Source organism: Eptesicus fuscus, chromosome 1 (genome assembly GCF_027574615.1).
Source record: "Eptesicus fuscus isolate TK198812 chromosome 1, DD_ASM_mEF_20220401, whole genome shotgun sequence".
In the NCBI taxonomy this organism is placed as follows: Eukaryota; Metazoa; Chordata; class Mammalia; order Chiroptera; family Vespertilionidae; genus Eptesicus; species Eptesicus fuscus.
This window is the reverse complement of record NC_072473.1, coordinates 13,374,841-13,394,463: the sequence shown is the minus strand read 5'-3', so window position 1 is coordinate 13,394,463 and position 19,623 is coordinate 13,374,841. Positions and strand designations below refer to the sequence as shown.

The following is a 19,623-nucleotide window of genomic DNA, read 5'->3' as shown; positions in this document are numbered from 1 at the left end:
ATGCATATTAGCATAACCAATGGACACAGACACTGAGGCGGTGGGGGCTTGCCCGGTGTGGGAATGGCTGGGGAGGGGTCAATTGGGAAAAAAGGAGACATATGTAAAACTTTAGACAATAATAAAAAAAAAAGTATAGCAAAATAAGTCACTGTTTAAAAGAATTCACATCACTGAATGTCATTTCTGAAGATCTATCCATTAACATCAGACCACTGGTTTTTAAATCAGAGAGTATGTGAATTTGCATGGAATAAAAATGTCTTTATTTTCACTAACCACTAACTTAAATTTAGCATTTACTTGAGTTTTAAACATAGTTAACAAACCACAGTAGTATTAGCAGTACCTGTGACTTTGTCACAAAATCACAGATATTCTCATATTACATCTTATACAAATTACATCTTCATATTACAACTTACATATTATACTGAAGATGTTTCAGATATCTCAAAATATCATCTCTGCACATAACTTCTTAGAGATTACAATACTTATTAACTCACCACTAGATCTAGTTATAGCCAATGTTAATAAAAACCCTTATTACTATCAAATTTGTTTTTTTAATTTTTTGACAACTCTACTTCAACATAATTGGTTTCCTTTGTAAGGCTATGAATTTTTGTTTCGTGCATTTAAAAATGTTTTTCTGAGAAGTGTCACATAGGGCTCAACATCCCAGAAAAGACACTATGACATAAAAATCTTTAAAAACCGGTTTACACAAAGTTGACTATACCCTCCAACTGGAAATATTTTCTTCTCATGGTTTTCTTAGCTTCATTCTCTCCTGATTGTCCCTCTGCCTCAGTAGCCAATCTACTCTGCTGATTTCTCCTCTTCGCTTTGATTTCTACATTGGAGTGTTCTGTGGCTCATTCCTGGGTCCCTCTCTCTTCTCTATCTGAACTCTACCTGGTGATTTCATTCCATCCTTGGCCTTAAAGACCACTGATAAGCTTATGATTCAAGATCTCCTTCTTCAGCCTATTGTATCTAGTTCTGACATCTCCACTTGAAGATCTAATAGGAATCCCATGCTTAAGATGGTCATCAGAGAACTTTTGATTACCCTACCATTACCAAAACCTGTGCTTCCACCAGTTTTCCCTATCTTAGGAAATGGAACCACCTTCTAAATCAATTGCTCAATCAAAACATATCTTTGATTCCTATTTTTCTCTCTCATGCTTCGTATTCAATCCATCAGCAAGTTTTATCAACTCTACCTTCAAAATGCATCCTGAATTTTTCTACTTCTCTTCCTCACCCCTGCTACCACCCTAATTCTAGCTACAGTAATCTATCACCTAAAATTATACAGAGGCCTTCTAAATCATTTTCCTACCTCTACTACTGCCCTCTAACAATTAAATTTAAATACAGTAATAAAAATTATCTTAAAAAATATGAAATATTGCAGAACTTCAAACAAAAGAAAAAGGTTAATATAACAAACATTTAAATCTACCAGCCAGTAATCTTTTTTATATGAGTGAATCAAATCATTATTATTTATCTGCCTAAAATAATTACTATCCATTGTATTTAGAATAAATTATCAACTCTGCCATGGCTTACAAGACCCTATCTGATTTAGTCCTTGCCCATATCTATAACCTTGTCCCCCACCCCACTTCCTCTTCCCACCACAGTAAGTCAGTGACCTCACAGATGTTCCTAAAACTAATCAAGCTCACTCTCACCTCAGAAGCTTTGCATTAATTATTCCCTCTGCCAGGAATTCTCTTCTACCAGATCTTTGCATGGCTGGATCGTTCTTATCCCAGCTTAAAACCTCATGAAAAGACGTTTTTTGTTCACCCAACCTAAGGAATTCACCCACTAATCCCTCTCTAGCATAGCAACCTATTTTCTCTTCATAATATTTAAAATGGATGTTTTTATTATTTATTTGCCTGTTTATTTCTGTAAACATCTCCCACCTCACATACACATGCATAGCCATGCACATATCCTCCCCCACACACACACACACATATATATCCTATATAATAAAAGGCTAATATGCAACTAGAGCAAATGGTGGAACAATTGGAACCAAACAATCAGTCACTATGCCATGTGCTGACCACTAGGGGGGCGTGTGCAGAACATGGTGGGCACTGGACGTGGTGGGATGGTGGAGCAGGTGAGCAGGGGTGCCAGACCAAGGTGGGGCACCAGTTGCTGTCATAAGGGTAAGCCTCTGGTGATTACTGAAAATTCTTTGCTTCTGCACACCACGGTCCTGCCCAGCACTCGCACCCGCTGCCAGCGCCAGCCCCGCTTGCACCCGATGCCATACCCAGCGCTGGTCCCAATCACTCAGTGCCATCAGTGGGTGCGAGAGGCGACTGCTGGCCCTGATCACCCCTGAGGGCTTCTCCACCTCCCCCTGCTCCTGAGGGGTGATCGGGGCAGCAGCTGCCGCTCGCACCCACTGATGATGCCATCCCCAATTGCTCCGCGCCGTCAGTGGGTGCGAGCAGGGCCGGCAGCATCAGCACATGGTAGTGGCAGCAGTGGGAGTGGGGCTGCCAACAGACAGGGGACTGGGGACTGTGGTGGGAGGGGCCAGGTGGGGTCATGGAGGATGGGCCAAGACCTGCCCCTGTGCCTACTGCAGCCTGGTGGCCCACATTTCCTTTCAAGGTGCACAAATTCATGCACTGGGCCCCTAGTGTGTGTGTGTGTGTGTGTGTGTGTGTGTATGTGTGTGTGTGTATAAGCTCCATGAGAGGTAGGATGTTGTCAGACTTGAATAATCTTTTAATTATAGCACCTAGTAGGTGCTCAATAAATGACTGGAGAAGGAAAGAGAGAGGGAGAATGGGGGAGAAGAAAAAAGGGAGGAGAGGAAGGAGGAAAAGAAGGAATTTAATATTTTTAAAGTACTTCATTTTAAAAAACTGTCATAAAAATATTTCAAGCAACCAACAAATCTTAATAGACATTTCCAGAGGATGAAATTGTTCACTGCACCCATTTACTTAAAAAAAAAAATCATACTCAGATCTTAAGGGAAAGAAGCAATTGTAAAAGATGAAGGCTGAACAATTGCTATTAGAGCTTGAGGCCTAATTGGAAAGTGTGCCACCCACTCATCTTTCCACCACTCTTGTCTTCACCAACAATGCCAAACTAACCATGAAGAGCACAGTGTGGTCACTCAACCAGAGAACAGTGTCCTGTCTTTCCACTCAGATGAGCTGATCATCTCCTAGAGAAAAATAAGCATTCCCCAGAAAAATCTTTAACTGGAGACGGAGCACAGACATAATTCTAAGGCTGTTCTCTCTCAGGTTTTAAAGATGTTAAGTATTGATGGATATGGTCACCAGACCTCAAAGGAAGGTGCGTCAAGCTACACACCTGGAGTTAGGCTTCCTATTCTAATCCTCCACGTGAAGAGGATTGCTTTAGAAAGCCTGGGTGGATTCAGAAGTGCTCAAAATGAGACATTTTCTCTGGGTGGTACCAGCCTGGGCCTCACATACTGATTTGAGAGGCATCATTTGGATACCTATTATGCATTAGTCCAGTGATGGGCAAACTCATTAGTCAACAGAGCCAAATATCAACAGTACGACGATTGAAATTTCTTTTGAGAGCCAAAAACCGACTTCTGCGCATGGGCCACAAAGTTTCAATCGCACTGTACATGCACGCCCACACGTGGTATTTTGTGGAAGAGCCACACTCAAGGGGCCAAAGAGCTGCATGTGGCTCGCGAGCTGCAGTTTGCCAACCACTGCGCTAGTCCATGCACTATAGGCTGGGGACTCAGAGATCCTGGTTCCACCAATGCCTCACAGTATGCCTTAAGAAAAGAAACTTAGCATCTCTAAATTCAAATTCCTATCTATAAAATAGGAACAAGGACAGGACTTCAAGCTCACCCAGATCATTGACAAAATTTATTTCCTTGCAGCTAGAGGATTCCTGGCAGCTAGCTTCTTCAAAGCTACCAAGGAGAGTCTTTAGAGTGAGCCTACTGGCAAGACAGAGTTTATACAGAGTGGAGGGGGATGTAAGTTTATAGTTGTTCATATGGAAAATCTATACTAATAAAAGAGAAAGATGCAAATTGACTGTACCTTCACGACACCCACCAGTCAATCAGGAGTGAGTATGCAAATTAACCCAACAAAGATGGCAGGTTAATTTGCATACTCAGGCGCTGAGTGGCTGGGGGCAGCCAGGGGAAGGAAGGCCCATTCTTGCACAAATCTTCGTGCATCAGGCCTTTAGTAATATAATAAATAATAATACAAGAATAAACTGTTTTGCATACTCACAACTGTAAACTTAGTTTTTCTCCGCCCTGTATAATGTACCCTCATCATGAGAATGGCATCCCATCATGTTTGCCATATTCCATTGGCTAGAAGCAAGTCACAGATTCCAAAATCAAGGGGAGAAAATTATTCAAGAGTGTAAACACCAGGCGATGGGATCATGGAGGCCATCTTAAAGTCTGCCCACCACAGTTGGGGATAAAGATAAGTAAATAGACACAAGAGCGTATGATAAATGCTATGATGGTCAGGTACAGAATGATATGTATATAATTTTTACTGGGTGGGTGGGTGGGTGTTGGTGGTTAAAGACTTCCTAGAGGAATAACCATAAGCTGAGACAAAGAGAATGTGTACATGTTTGCCATGTGTGTATTGGGGCAGAAAGCCTGATAGAATGAAAAATACTTCATAAGTAAAAAATAATGCATATGGCCAAACAATGTTTCAGTTTTGTTTAGTGTTCTATAAATTGCTAACATCTTACCAAGAGAAAATTCTCCATAATGGGCTCAATAAGTTTAAATACTTTAAGTTAATAACTAAAGGAAAATGTATTAAACTATGTTCCTCACACTTAGAGAAAAATGTTTACAATTTGTCTAAAATAGAAAGATTTCCATTTTATGAGTTTCTATCATTATTTAAAATAGTGATCTCGTTAAGAATTTAGTACATCCTTGCTTTTAAATAATCCCAGCTCAGATCCCAGCTCTTTGTCAATCTCTAGAGTAATTATCTTTGGAAAAGATAGGCCCCATGGATGGGAGAGCACCAGCTGTTGAACACTTAATACTACAAGCCAAGTGAATGGCCAATTGCACAAATAAAATAGGTATCTAAGCCAGGTGGAATTGTTTACTCTAATTTGCTTATTCAAATTGGAATGTAGCCAGTTAGTTTTGTGAAATGTGCTTGCAAATAACAAAGTATTGATTTCTAGACAATAGCCTCCTCTATGATGTTTATACTGAACTTCCTCTTTGAGAAGACCCTGAAATTTGTTCTCTGCTAAATCCCAGATAATGATCAGATTTCTCAGCCATATTTAACATCAACTCATGAAAAGTCTATAAAACAGGGCTTGAATATACAGCTTATAGATTATAAAGCAAAATTTTTATTAAGTTATTTCCAAAGATTAAGTTCTAGTAGTCATATTCCTAATATGCTTAATTGTATCCCTAAGATGCCTTAGGGTGTAAGAAATAGAATTCCTCATATAAGAAGGCGAAAACACTAAAGAGGATTTAGCAGCTCTTGCAACTCCCATTTGACCCAGTGATCCCACTTCTAGGAATATATCCCAAGAAATTAGAAACACCAATCAGAAAGAATATATGCACTCCTATGTTCATAGCAGCACAATTTACAATAGCTAAGATTTGAAAACAGCCTAAGTGCCCAGCAGCAGATGAGTGGATTGGAAAACTGTGGTACATCTACACAATGAAATACTGCGCTGCTTTTAAAAAAGAAGGAATTCTTACCATTTGCAACAGTATGGATGGACCTGGAGAGCATTATGCTAAGCGAAATAAGCCAGTCAGAGAAAGATAAATATCACATGATCTCACGCATTTGTGGACTATAATGAACAACACAAACTGATGAACAAAAACAGATCCAGAGACAGAGAAGCATCGATCAGACTGTCAAACCTCAGAGGGAAGGCAGAGGAGGGTGGGGCTAAGGGGGAGAGATCAACCAAAGGACTTGTATGCATGCATATAAGCCTAACCAATGGACACAGACAACAGCGGGGTGAGGGCAAGGACATGAGTGGGGGTGGGGAAATAGGGGGATAAGGACACCTATGTAATACCTTCATCAATAAAGAAAGAAAAAAAAGAGAAGTCCATATACAGTGTCAGTTTCAGGTATAGTTTCATCATTCCTCTGGCTCCACGTCTCTCCTAAATTCTAAGCAATTTTTTTCAGCTTTGCCTACCCTCTTTTTTTTTTTTTTTTGCAAGGACAAGGAAGTGTTTTATTTATTTCCAAGAAAAACATTTGTAACATAATGAACCCTCTTCAAAACAGAGAATCCTATAAAATGCACCCAGCAATCTCTATTTGTATATAGCCGGGGATATTAGCAGCTGGAAGGGGGGTAGGGACTGGAAGAAAAGCCAAGGACTAATTCCATTAACAACAACAACAAAAAAGAAGCTGCCTTAAAAACAGCATTTTTCTACTTGTCAGTAGTGACACTTTCCCCTACTGTGTGTATGAAAATGTGAAGCAGGAAACAGTACCTGGGGAAGCATGGATCAGCAGCATCAGAGGTGAGGCAATGCCCTGGGCTGGGGGATGTCAGCCCCTCCTCCAAGCAGACCACTGTGACACAGTGCGCCCCAGGGAGTTCTTTCCAAAAAGACACCCCCACACCCCACCCATTCTGATGGACAGCTCCCGCAGCCTCACTTCTCTTGCTTGTAGTTAGTTGAAGAATCTTTCATTTTCTCTTACTGTGGAGTCATTATCACAACGAGCAAACATTCAATGGCACCTTTCTTTCTCTTTATCTGTGAGGTCCCTGTAACAGCGGGCCAGTTTCTTCAGCTCATGATTGACGTCATGTTTGAACTAGAAAAACCGGGGCCTTCTGGTAGTCATGAGGAGACAGGCCTGTCCGCACTGGAAGAGGGCTTTGGCATTTTTTTGGTCCGTGATCAGAGCCTGAACTCCACAGTGGAGTAGCTCCAGCCACAGGTAGTTAAAGGAGAGGTTACAGAGCACGAGAAGTTTGGCAGCTTCCATCAGGTGCTGCTCTTCAGCGGGTGCTGATTGCCAGTGGAGAAGCAATAAGGCCCATTTATCTCTCCCTTTGGCATCATAGAAACGATTTTGGCAGAAAAACTACTTGCCAAACTCCCGTTCAGTAGCTGCTACTTTTAGGACCTTCGGAAGTAAAATTTGATCTGGTTCCTCAGCTGACAGGGCACAAAACTTGTTTGATTCAACACAATCCAGGAAGTCAAGTAGCTCAATCTAGAATCGGACCGTGGTGTTTTGGGGATCAAGGGTAGGTTGCCCAGTGTTTCATAAGCATAGGTCGGTTTGAACAGAAACCTGGCCAGCTCTCCCCTCTGCATGCTCAGAAGGCCCAGCTCCATGACGCAAAGTGTAATATCCTCTCCAAGCTTCATGAGCCGAGGAGTTTTACTAAATCAATGAGAATCAAAAAGGCTTGTCTATGCCCTAGCTCAGTGATCGGCAAACTCATTAGTCAACAGAGCCAAATATCAACAGTACAATGACTGAAATTTCTTTTGAGAGCCGAATTTTTTAAACTTAAACTATATAGGTAGGTGCATTGTTATTAACTTAATTACGGTACTCCTAAGCTGGCCTTTGCTAAAAACTCAAGGGGTCAAAGAGCCGCATGTGGCTCACGAGCCGCAGTTTGCCGGCCACTGCCTAGCTGGTCTGGCTCAGTGGATAGAGTGTTGGCCCACGGACTGAAGGATCCCATATTCGATTCCGGTCAAGGGCATGTACCTTGGCTGCAGGCTCGATCCCTGGTCCTGGTCAGGGATGTGCGGGAGGCAACCAGTCGATGTGTCTCTCTCACATCGATGTTTCTCTCTCTGTCTCTTCCCCCCCTTTCTTCTCTCTCCAAAAATCAATGGGAAAAAATATCCTTAGGTGAGGATTAACAATAACAACCAAAAAAGGCTTGTCCATGTGCTCCAGGTACCCAGAATATTTCACTGGCACCGAAGCATCCAGTGGCACCAGCTCACCAGCACCCTCTCAGATGATGTCGTTCAGCATGTCCTAGTCCCTGGAAATGTCCCGCATCCACTGCCGTAACCTCTGACACAGAGAGCAGCTGTCTGCTCTGCACCCCACACTTTGGTCAGGTGCCCTGAGGAAGATTGCCTACCCTCTTTTAAAGGCTGATTTCAGACAGTGGTTTCACGTGGCAGTTTACATCCAACCATTCAACCATTCAAAACCCCAACCTTTGAGCTAAAAAAGCTACATGCAAACCAACCCCTATGTCCAGGGAGGTATCATTTACTAATTGACTTAGTTACATGATTTTTCAAAGTGATGTGGTTGTATACACCTTACTCGGTGATGCTGGTGTGAGAATCCAAGTCCCTTGGCTAGTGTATGGGTTTGTTGTTGTTCGTGTGTGTGTGTGTGTGTGTGTGTGTGTGTGTGTGTGTGTGTGTGTGTGTTTTATAAGAGAACATTTATTTGGTAGATTACAGAGATAGAAGAAGTACGTCCTAGAAGAAATGGGCTTAGGAAACAAGTTATAAAGGTTAAGGAAGAGCCCTAAGAGCTTGGGAGTGAGGAAGCTAGTGGTAAAGTGCAGGGGGGGGGGGGGTGGATGGCATGGGCTTGCTCCCAGAAGGGAGAGCACAATTGGGTCCTCCTCCCTAAGGGGTTTAAGGGCAGAGATTTCAGGGAAGGTACCTGGGGAAGATCTTAAGCGCATATTCAACAGCTTTCCAGGTGTGTGCTTTCAGGGTTGTGGTCTCCGCTGATTGATTGGCGGGCACCAGGGCAGGGAGCCATTATTCAATGCAGCTGGTCCTGAGGTCAGCCCTGGCTGGTTTTTCGCTGTTTGTTTTTATACACTATCCAGCATCTACACCTCAACATAGCTGTCTTTTCTCTATTCTACATTATGCTCATATTATGGATTCATGAGTAAAGGGGTGCCTGAGGTATATAGGGTATGTTAAGGGCCAACTCTTTGGAGTTTGATAATGTATTACAATGCAACACATCAGAGCTATTCCCGAGTAGATCTAGCTCCCAAATTTCCCTGGAAACCAACCTCTTAAAGTAATTCCAGGATAGGGGAAATGACGCCACCTGAACGAGCAGCCTATACCTGACCAACATATAGAATAATGTGGAATTCTGTTTAACCGTGGCACTTCAAGATCCCATTTCAAAATCTTCTTTTTACTCCTCCAATTTTCCAGGCCTGCACATCTCTCAAGATATCAAATATGATAGTTTTAGGAGCCAACCAAGTTATACATAATGCAATTTTATGTTCCTAAATTAACAAAGTGACTTTAGATCTGTGAAGGGTGTTAAAAATTATATAAGCCATGTAAGTATTTTTATTTGTTCAAACATTTCCAGTTTCCTTCAAGGCTTAAAAGTTTCTGAGAACTTTATAGTTCCAAATAGGCCCAGCTTGTTATGTGTGGGGGGAAAGGTACTCTAAAAACATCTCTATTTTTTATGAGGGGCCTCACAGCCAGCATTTCTTTCTTTCTTCCTTCCTTCCTTCTTCTTTCTTTCTTTCTTTCTTTCTTCTTTCTTTCTTTCTTTCTTTCTTTTTTTCTTTCTTTTTTGCATCTTCTAGAATACCAAAATATAATTTGGATATATTTATTCCAAAGCCATAGAGTACTTAGACCTCTTGCTTATTTCTAGTCATCATTCAATGAGGTCAAACAGAACATGGGACAAGGATTTGAAATGCAAGTAGTTTATCTGTGAGATGATTCCAGAAAACACCAATAGAGAAGAAAGGAAGTGAGATGGGAGAAGAAAGCAGCCAATTCAGGATGTATTGCCTGTGAGCAGGTGTCTTGGGAGCTCTAGAGGCTCAATCCTGCTGGGGAATTCTGACAGAGAGACAGGAGAGAGTAAGTTCCAGTGTGTGTGTGCGTTATCTGACCTGAGGCAAAAGTAGCTGGAGCATTTATTCTGGGTTTTTTTTAGAAGTTCTTTTTTTAAATAAAATATGTTTTATTGATTTTTTTACAGAGAGAAGGGAGAGGGAGAGCTAGAAACATCAATGAGAGAGAAACATAGATCAGCTGCCTCCTGCACACCTCCCACTGGGGATGTGCCCACAACCAAGGTACATGCCCTTGACCCGAACCGAACCTGGGACCCTTGAGTCCACAGGCCAACACTCTATCCACTGAGCCAAACCGGTTAGGGCTGGAGCATTTATTCTTTAAACCCTTTCCATCACTGGTAGGGGGACTGTCCCCAAGGGGGGATTAACTCCTGGAGATTTCTATCCTTCCCATGCAAAGATCAGGAGAAAGCCCATAAGCAAAATGTCACAGATGCCTATTAGAAGGATGCTAATAGCATGCACTGGTCCAGTGAGTAGAGGATATATGGGTGGGACACCAACATATTTGTAACAATGCTTAAGGCCAAAGGATTAATTTGTACTTCTTGGAACTAGTCATAAGCAATGCTGGTTATTTTTGGCTGTAACCTTAAAAAAATATTGCATTAAATGAAATTCCAATTTCTCAGGGCTTATTGAAATCATTCCATTTGCAAGGGTTCATGACAGAGTAAAAAAAAAAAAAAAAAAGAGCCCTAAATTCAGAATGAGCAAAGCTAGGTTCTAGCCAAGACTCTGTGGCCTTACATACAATGATTCATGACTCTGGACCTCAGTTTCTTAAACATAGAGGTGTACAGCTAATGATAATAGCAAATACATATATGGCCTTATTACATGCCAGGTTACACACCATTCTGAGTGCTTTACAGATACTAACTCACAAAACCCTCATGACACTCAATGAGATGAGGACTAATATTATGATCTCCATTTTACAGAGAAGAAAACTGAAGTACAGGTGATTAAGTAACTTGAATGAGGTCACATGGGCAGTAAATGGTAGATCCAGGACTGGAACCCAAGTTATCTGACTTCAAAACCAGGATCCTTGCCCCAGCTGGTTTGGCTCAGTGGATAGAGCGTTGGCCTGTGGACTGAAGGGTCCCAGGTTCAATTCCGGTCAAGGGCGCATGTCCGGGTTGTAGACTCCATCCCCAGTAGGGGGCATGCAGGAGGCAGCCAATCAATGATTCTCAGCATTTGATGTTTCTATTTCTCTTTCACTCTCCCTTCCTCTCTGAAATCAATAAAAATATATTTTAAAAAAATCAGGACCCTTAACTCTGATGAGGCTTTTCTTAATGCAATAATCTATAGGCCCCCTTCATTATTAGTAATCTGTAATTCTTGACCTCTGATAAAATCAGGCAGGAGAATGGTATATACATCTACCCTATGTTTTGACTTCTATTATTTGACACAAGCCCAACTTGTGTCATTCCTGTTGTGGAATAATTTACAAGATATATTTATAGAAGCCATCAATAAGCAGAAAACATCATGTCCCCAGTAGGTCCTAATATACCCCCTCTGGAAGTGGCAATCCATGTCTGCACCAGGGAGAGATGTGATTTAAATGCCTTCCTTAAAAAAGAAAAATAATCATCCTATCTTTCCAATACGCTTGCAAATATTTCACCAACTGTGGAAGCTTTAAACCATCAAAAACTGATCTGCCAGTTTTATTACCATCATACATCCTTTCAAAATTTAACCTACATTTGTTCAAGTAAGATGCCAATAAACCAGTCATCATCACTATCAGGCTAGAATTTTCAGTTTGCACTGGAGAGTTGTAATAAATATCAGCTCAAGGTAATCATTAGAGGCCAATTTCTAGCATCTCTTAAAGTCTGATCCAAAAATCTCAGAATATCACTGAAATGTCAGCAAGTTTCTCTTTGAAGTCATATTATTATGATAAAAGTAATATAACTCATTTATAAAATGTGCTAATGTCCTACTACCTACAGCCTACTATGCTAGTAATTGAGACTTGAGGCTAATGGTATCTATTTAATATCCCTCCCTTTAAAAGCTTAAGATATAGCAGGTGAGAGTGATACAAGACAGTAATACAAGAAAGTGCATGGCATGTACAGAGCTAGACTCTAAGTGTAAGGTGAATATGGAATTGGCCATCCTCAATGGCCTAAATTGTTGTAATAGTGTCTAGTGGTGATGACTGAAAATATTTATTCATTCACTAAATAACTATTGAGCGCCTATTAACTGCAGAAATTTTGCTGTAAAGAAGGTAATTTTTGCAATAGAGAAGATGGATATGAATCCTGCCTTTATGGAGTTTACAGTTTAGTTAGATGATTGACAGATGAATTAACAACTGATTTACCTTTAGCATGTCTCTCAAGTCTCTTACCATAATAACCTTCAAGGAGCCAATTCTAACTCCTCATACATCCACCCCTCATTGATTTTCTCCACTTCATGCCATTACTGCTTCTCCCTATCAGGTTAAGAAGGATTAGAAAGATGTGTTTTTAAAAGAAAGAGAAAAGGTCATCCTTTCTAACTATAAATCCTCCAACTACAGCCAAAGGCAACCAGGTGACAAAAAAGGAGGCACATGGAGAGGGAACACAGCCATTCAAAGAGTGAAATAAATATGGAATTTTCTACATATTGAGGGGGCCAGGTTAAGGAGAGAGGTTGGATGAGCAATCATGCCAACAAACATCAGAAGAGATTATAGGAACCTACCTTTCTCTTCCCTGGGGTCACCTTCAGATCGCATCCTCTTTTGAGCCTTTGGAGGCAAATTTGCCATTAGATATGTTTTGTTTGTTATATAAGAGAAAAAGAAAAAAATTCTGAGGCAGGAAGGAGGTAAGAGGAAAGAATGGACCAATGGTGCTATGAAATGCAAGTGCTAGCCATTATAAATAGCAATGGTAATGAAATGCATTATGCCTTTGACATTCTTTAAAGTTTCTGGACATTCTGCCCACCCTTATGAGCAAGAATTCATTTGGTTCTTTGCTAACTTTACGCTTAGATTTATCACTATGAACAGCAACCAAGAATGTGAGTCTGGCTATGATAACATGACTCAAGCACACTCCTTGGCACATACTTTGGTCTCTTATAAGATGACCTGCCTGACCTTGTCAGCCTTTTCTGTTTCAGCACAATATGCAGGATGGAGTGTAAGTGTAACCAGTTCTAATTCCTTTTATCCCCAAAGGCTCTGAAACCAGCAATCTTGGAATGATCCATGTCTTGCAATTCTCACATTTATCTTATCTCTAAGACTACTTCTCGTGTTCCCTTTGGTGCTACTGGAAAATAGTCTCACCTTGACCTCCAAAAAGAACTAAAATCACTATATATATATATATATATATATCTTGACCTCTTCTTGTGTCAACTCTTGCAATGCTACCTCCTAATACCTTTCTAAATCCCTTTTGAACATTACAATTCTATTTATTATAACCACCCCAAACTCTCACTCATGTAAACTATAGTTATTTTAATTATTGTTTTTAAACTCCAGGTTTTGGAAATTCAGCATGTATCACTTCTTACAGCTTAGTTTATAGCCAAGGGTTTTTATACCACTTATGTCAGTTTTCCACTGTAAAATTTAATTGGAGAATTAAGGCAAAGATATGGCTAATCCAGGAAAGAGCTTAAAGATAAAAATAAGAAATTGAAACGGTTTTATCACCAATATTGGCAATTCTCCCACCATTTTACTACTTCTTGCTTTGAATTAGAAGAGAAAATGAATTAAGACAAAGAAAAAAATCAGAATAAGAGAAGGGGTAAGAAGGACCCTCAGAATCTGGCTAATAAAGAACTGAACTTTGCCTCCCATCTTTCCCAGTCTTTTATCAGGTGCTATTTTGCATTGGACTTTTGGAGAGGTGCCTTTGTGAGAAAGAGTCTTTGTGTCTTGAAAAGAACATGAACATTGAGAATGGATGAACTTGGACTCCAATCCAAGCTCTGTCACTAACTTGCTGTAAGACTTTGGACAAGTTACTTATCCTTCTCTGAAATTGTTTCCTTATCTTTAGAATGGGTATAATACATGCTTCCCCATAGGATTGTTGTGAGAGTTAAATGAGCTAACCTACAGAAAGCATCTGTCAATGGAATACACTTAAGATATGGTCCATCTCTTCCATTACCCTGGACTGAAAAGTTTTTATCAACACACCCAGTGCCTGCTTCAGACCATACCAGAGCACCACCCAATTAGCTCCACAAATGACATAACAAAAGAGAGGAACTGTCAGGTACCAGAGCCTTGCTAAAGTGAATCCCATTCCATGGGGTCACCCAGGTACAACAGTTCATCCACTGTAGTCATGGCCAGGCCTCACAGCCAGCCCACCTGAGGGTCAATTGCACCAACAGAAATCAAGATTCAACTACAACAGAAGGACACACACAACCCACACACGGAACACCCCTAGAGCACTCAGTTCGTCTGCCACTGAGACCCATTGGATACCCACTACATAAAGCCACTATGACAAGATTGGGAGACAAAGCAGATCTATCTAATATATAGGAGCAAACACAGGGAGGCAGACAAAATTAGGAGCCAAAGAGACATGTCCCAAATGAGAGAAAAGGACACAACTCCAGAAAAAAAGAATTAAATGAAATGGAGGCAAGCAATCTACCAGACACAGAGTTCAAAACACTGGTTATGCCCAACCAGCATGGCTCAGTGATTGAGCGTTGGTGAAGCTATGAACCAGGAGGTCATGGTTCAATTCCTGATCATGGTATATGCTCAGGTTGTGGGCTCAATCCCCAGTGTGGGCTTGCAGGAGGCAGCCAATCAATGATTCTCATCATTAATGTTTCTATCTCCCTCTCCCACTCCCTTCCTCTCTAAAATCAATAAAAATATATTTTAATAAAACAACACTGGTTATAAGGAAGATCAATGACTTCAGAGGAAGAATATATGAACTCAGTGAGAATTCACACAAAGAAATAGAAATCATTAAAAAAGAACGAGTCAGGCCCTAACCAGTTTGGCTCAGTGGATAGAGGTCGGCCTGCGGACTGAAGGGTCCCAGGTTCGATTCTGGTCAAGGGCATGTACCTTGTTTGCGGACACATCCCCAGTAGGGAGTGTGCAGGAGGCAGCTGATCAATGTTTCTCTCTAATCGATGTTTCTAACTCTCTATCCCTCTCCCTTCCTCTCTGTAAAAAAATCAATAAAATATTTTTTTTAAAAAAAGAACGAGTCAGAAATGAAGAAGACAATAACTGAAATGAAGAATACATTGGATGCAATCAGCAGCAAATCAGATGATGCATTGAATCAAGTCACCAATTTGGAAGACAAGGTAAAGGAAAACACCCAATTGGAATAGAATAAAGAAAAAACTCAAAAACTGAGGATAGTTTAAGGGACCTCTGGAACAATACCAAGCTTAACAATATTCACAACATAGGGGTACCAGAAAGAGAATTGAGAGATCCAGGAATTGAAAAACAATTTGAAGAAATAATGACTGAAAACTTCCCTAACCTGGTGAAGGAAATCAATATGCAAGTACAGGAAGTGTAGAGAGTCCAAAACAAGATGAACCCAAAGAGGTCCACACCAAGACACAGAGATCCTTGAGTCCTAGTACAGCTGTCCAAGCCAAGGTGCCAGACACATGGGTTCATTCATCTTAGATATAACAGCCCCAGTTGCTATCTGACTTGAGAGACCCCAAGAGAACACAGCAGAACCACCCAAACCACAAAATTGTGAGAAATAATAAAAAGGCTGTTTTAAGCGACTAAGTTTTCAACAATAGAAAACTAAAACAGTCGCCAAGATTTGAAGGGTCTTGAAAGCCATGAGATCTGCACTAAAAGAAATTAACAAAGCAACATTGGAGTTCAATGAAACAATTTTGGAGACGGAGGATAAGGGTATAAGAGGGTACTTTGCAACTATTCTCACATTTAGTTATCACAAAACACTATGAGGTAGACACTATTATCCCCCTTTTATAGATATAAAATTGAGATCAGAGAGCTTGACAAACTCACCCCAGGTCACAGTGTTAGAGCTGAGACTAAGATCGGGACTCTGGTTCCAAACCCATGTTCATTACTTCACCATGATGCCAAGAGAGGGGGGGAAAGAGAGAGAGAAAGGAAATGTTGTATTTGAGAGATATTTAGGAGGAAGACTTTATAAATATGGTGAATGACTGGGATATGTCTGGGTCATGGAGAACATTGAGCAATGGTATCGGCTTCTACCTCTGTGTATTATTATAAATGGTGCATGGTTGCATATCACAGAATTAAAAGTAAAGAATCAGGTAAAAAGTAACTAATTCTATATATAAAGGAATAAGTTGAATATGGTGACATTTGGGTTTTTGCTTTTGGGTAGTGTTTTGCAGAACTCATAATATGTATAAAGAGGATAAAATATCTCTAACTCAGCCCTCCAAGTTTTAGGTCAGAAGCTGCCTTACTACAAGCCCTCTGAGGTTTTATACTAGTGCTAAAAGTTATTTACATTAAAAACCATTGACAGAGAATATTTCTTTCCTTCACTATCCAAAGTATAGGGTTTTTTAATTCATCAGAATTAGAAGGGGAAAGTTCAGCAAAGTATTTTCAAGAAATACAGCAACGCCATAGAAATAGTATATTAACACCATTTTTCAAGAACTGAAAAATGAAAAAAGATATAAAAGTAAAAACTGTATTCACCAGAAAAACACTATCCACACATTCATCCATTCTGAAGCAACAGAGGTAAGATAGAGAATATTCCTGTGAGGGCCATGGACACCGAGAAAGGAACAAAAATCAATCAAGGATCCCATAGGAAACTACCTTTATTTTTATTGTCTTTTAAAATGAGAAATAAATGTTCTCTGCTTTAAAAATGAACAAAAGGAAAGACAAATCACTATCCAATGTAAAAAGTTTATATTAATTATAAAATTATACGTCTCTTGAATCTGTGCAATGAATACAGAAAATAAAGAAACTAAGTGAACTCAGGCCTTGCTGATTCCATAGCCCATGGACTCTCCAATACACCAAGCTGCCTATTACAGAATCAAAAGAATTGTTTCCCTAGAATGTAGCTCCTGGAGAGGGAGAAGTAAGAGGAAGTTTTCCAGAGGAACACTGTGCTTTAGTCAGAGTGAACTTTCTGTTCCCCAAAACACACCACACTCTGTTAATATGGTGTGATGGACTGAATTTTCCAAACATAGCCACAATATCGGTGTGACTTCCCAGGAGCAGTCAGAAGAAGCCTTGCGTTCCCTTCCTTGGGCTTTTGGACTGCTCACTCTCTGGAAGATCTCTTTTTGTATGCTCTCTTAGGAACCCAGTCACCATTCTGTGAGAAGCCCAAGCCACAGGGAGAAGCCATGTGTAGGTCCACTGGTCAGTAGTCCTGCTGAGGCCAACCATGGAGTCATCCCAGACTTGGGAGGGAATAAGCCTCCATAGGATTGAAGCCACCAGCTCTGAAACCACTCCAGCCAATTGAGCCTTTCCAGATGAGGACCCAGACACTGGAGAACACAAATAATTCCTCCCCACCATGCCCAGTCCTAATGCCTGACCCAAATAATCTGTGACCATAAAAAAGACTGTTGTTTTACACCAATAAGTGTTGGGGTGGTTTATTACATGGCAACAGATAACCAAAATACACTGAGTGGCTAGATTATTATGATCTCTGAATACATAACAATCTGGCCACTCAGTGTATATCTTATATAATAAAAGGCTAATATGCAAATTGTCCCCTCGACCAGGAGTTCGACCATCAGGCAGGCTGGCCAAAATCAAGAAACCCTGGCTATTCATAGTCCTAACATGAGTTTTAACTATAAATGGTATCATGAAAATGACATGTGCCTATCAGTTTTAAGAATTAATAGACTAACAAATTAAAAACTCACCTCGTGAAATCAAAATTGTTAATCTCATATTGATCTTCTTAACCTGTCCAACATTTCAGCTGCACATTTTAGCTGGTTCCTTTCTAGCTATACATTACACTTTGGAAACTTCTGGTTTCCAGTCCAGCATGTAATGCATTTGGAAGTCATCATTTCCATCAACACAACAAGAAAACACACACACACACACACACACACACACACACACACACACACACACACACACCTAAATAAACTGAATATAGTCAGAGGGCAAACTGTTGCCATCCAAAATTTAGAGGCAGACAGGTAAGTATAGAAAATTACAAATCACAAGAGCAGAAAACCATGAGCAGAAACTTCTGAGGGAACTAGGCTCCTGCAGGAAAGCCTAAACTGTAAATGATGGATTGCTGGAGGTTCACTATGGACACATTTGAGAGTTACAAACTCCAAGGGGCCTATTCTTATGGGGGCTCCCACTTTTGTCAGTTTTACCTCCGGAAGCCCTACCAGGATCGCCTGGTGAAGACTGGAGAAAAATCTCCTGGAGCTTCCAGCAAGAGGAGGTGGGAAGTAGCCATTTCAAAATACACTCCATAACTGCTCTTAAAATAAATTATTTCATGCCAGGTTATTTCACTTATATGTGGCATCTAAAAAACAAAATGCTATAAACAAATAAGCAGAATGGAAACAGACTTAGAGACAGAGAATATTTTGACAGTGAAAAAGGTGAAGGGATTGAAAAGACAGATTGATGGTTACAAAATAGTCATGGGAATGTAAAAGTACAGCATAGGGGATACAGTCACTAATATTGTAATAACTATGTATGGTATCAGATGGGTACTAGATTTATTGGGGTATAAGATATACAAATGTCTAATCATGGGGTTGTATACCTGAAACTCATATAATATTGTATAACAAATGCAACTTAAAAATAAAAAATTAAAAATATTTTTAAAAAAGAAATGATTTCACCAGAACCTAACTGACCTGGTGAAACCAACTCCAGCCCTCCCTAGCCTTCCTTTCTTACCTAAGGGGGTAGAGGGTGGGTAACTGAGAAGGACTAGTGAAGTCCACAGTCAGGGGGACAGGCTTACTAAGAGACTTAGCCCTAATCATGCTTTCCCTACCCTCTACCTTCCCACTGTATCACTAAACTTCTATCTACCTCAATTCCTTTTATCCAGTGCAGCATATCCAGCTTTCTTTTTTAAACATTTTAAATTTATTTTTAGAGAGATAAGAAGGGAAAGGCAGAGAGAAGAGAAAGAAACATTTGATGCCCGCACACACCCAGACCAGGGATCAAACTGGCAACCTGGGCATGTGCCCTGATGGGAAATCGAATTGGCGACCTATTGGTGCAAGGGATGATGCTCAACCAATTGAGCAACACAGCCAGGGCCATATCCAGCTTTCATGAAAATTACAAGGTATAGTAAAAGGCAGGGTCAGATATGGGAAGGCTGGTACTGGAGCTTAAAATAATTATGATTAACATGCTAAAGACTCTAATGGAAAAGGCAAACAATATATGAGTATATAGGTAACATAAGTAGAGAGATGAAAACTTTAAGAATTTTAAAATGCTAGAAACCGGAAGTTCTGTAAGATAAATGAAATGCCTTTAATGGGTTCAGTGGACATAGCCAAGGAAAGAATCAGTGGGCTTGAAGATATGTCAATAGAAACTTCCAAAATTAAAATGCAGAGAGAGAGAAAAAAAGAGACTGGAAAAATGGAGAATATCTAAGAACT

The 19,623-nt window shown here is 40.4% G+C and overlaps 1 pseudogene; it reads right to left on the bottom strand.

The window, feature by feature from the left end:
* Positions 1 to 6,749: 6,749 nt before the first annotated feature.
* On the bottom strand, positions 6,750 to 18,984 carry LOC103297844 (inactive peptidyl-prolyl cis-trans isomerase FKBP6-like; annotated as a pseudogene).
* Between the last annotated feature and the right edge of the window lie 639 nt (positions 18,985 to 19,623).